Source organism: Capra hircus, chromosome 16, assembly GCF_001704415.2.
Source record: "Capra hircus breed San Clemente chromosome 16, ASM170441v1, whole genome shotgun sequence".
Taxonomy (NCBI): Eukaryota; Metazoa; Chordata; class Mammalia; order Artiodactyla; family Bovidae; genus Capra; species Capra hircus.
In genome coordinates, this window is record NC_030823.1 from 5,140,273 (window position 1) to 5,142,396 (window position 2,124).

Below are 2,124 nucleotides of genomic sequence, written 5' to 3' on the forward strand. Positions count from 1 at the left end.
AATTGTGTTAATTGTTTCTTGCATCTTCTACATCCTACTTTTGAGGCTTTGGAATATCTTTACTGTCATTATTCTGAATTATTTTTCAGGCAGTTTGCTTATTTCCTCCTTGTTTATTTGGTCTTGTGAGTTTCTACCTTGTTTCTTCATTTGTCCTATATTTCTGTCTTTTTTTCTTTTTTTTTTTTTCCTAACTTGCTCCATTTGAAGTCTCCTTTTCCCAGACTTTAGGGATGTATCCCTTCTTCTTTTCGGTTTTTGCTCTCAGTGGGAAAGGTTGTTTCATGGTTTGTGTTGATTTCTTGTTAGGGGTGACTTGAGCCTGTATTGTAGTGGAGGAAGTGAGTTGTTTTATTTATTTATTTATCTTTCCTGATGGAGAAGGCTGTGTGAGGCAGTATAATTTGGAGTGTCTGTGGGAATCCTGTGGCTGATATTGTTTTTGTGCTTTTGCCTTGCCACTTGATTGGGCAAGGTGTCCTGCAGACTATTCCATTGGAAGCCCAGTGATACCAGGCTCTGTTTACAGTTCTAGGCCTTCATGGATTTTCTCAGTAATTATTTTCCTTAATTTCCATGGGAAGGGGGGTGCAGTTAGGAGTTGTCTAGCAGTCTCGGATCTTGGACTCAATGCTCCCACCTCAGTTTTTCCGTCTCAGGCACAATCTCCCATCCTGAAATTCTCCATCTCTTCCTTTCATTTTTTATGTCTTATCTTTTGTCCCACTTCATTCCAGTGAGCTTAGCTTGCCACCATGGAGGCCTGGGGTCTTCTGCTGTCTCTTAGAGGCTGCTTTGTAAGCATCGTTCAATATCTTGATGAGTTTTTGGTGTATTTGTGGAGAAGCTGGAAACCTCCCCGTCTTACTCCTCTGCCATTTTTTTCTACTTCTTTTTATGTATTGCTGTATTATATAAAATTGTGTAGAATTCTATATAAAATATCCAGTGCATTTAAGAAGTAGCATAACATTTTTGGAAATGGCACAGTATTTAGAGACCGACTAATAAGAATTTAAGTTTTGTCATAACAATGGGATAGATGTGAGGTCTTCAGTGATATACTATGAGTTGTGTGGCTTCCATCTCATCTGTGAAATATCTACAATCATATACTCAGTATCTGAGCTTCCTTTCTATGGTCTTCCCTCATAGCTCATTAGTAAAGAATCTGCCTGCAATGCAGGAGATCCAGGTTCAGTTCGTGGGTTATGAAGATCTCCTGGAGAAGGAAATGGCTTCCCACTCCAGTATTCTTGCCTGGAGAATCCCATGGACAGAAGAGCTTGGCATTCTACAGTCTATAGAGTCACAAGAGTCAGACATGACTTAGCAATTAAACTACCACCATACCCAGTAATAAGGCCCTTTGTGAAGATCGCACATATTAATTATACAATATCTTGAAATGTAGTATAGATAAGTATTCAGTTGTTACTAAAACTTAGTTTTTCTTAATTTGATATCTTCATAGGCAATTATCTTACCACTAAACATTCCTGGAGATACAAACTTCAAGGGAAGATAGAAACGTAATCCTCACTAACAATTCATATCTCCAGATACAAACTGTGATTTCCTAATTCTAAAGAAGAATATAGTGGAGAATGGATTAAGAAATCACACACATAATTCTTCAAATTACTTTATTAGAATATGAACTCTATGTTATAAAGCAGGTTTAGGTTCATAGCAAATATGAGCAGGAAATACAGAGTTCCCAAACTCCCCACAAGACACACACACACACACACACACACACACACACACACACACAAAGATTGAGATTTGTTTTAAGGATCTGGCTCATGTGATTGTGAGGACTGGTATGTCTGAAACCTGCATGGTAGGTGGCAGTCTGGAAAATTCAGGAAGGGTATGTGTTGCAGTTTTTACTTGGAAGCCTTGAGAGGCAGAGTTCCTTTTTCCTGGAAGGAGTTCAGTGTTTTCTCTTAAAACTTTCAACAGAATGGATGAAGTACACCCATATTATGAATGATAATTTACTTTATTCAAAGGCTGTGATTAAATTTTAATCACATTTTTAAGATACCTTCAGAGAAACAGCCAAACTGGTTTGACCAAGCTACTGAGTACTATGACTCGGCCAACCACTATACAAAA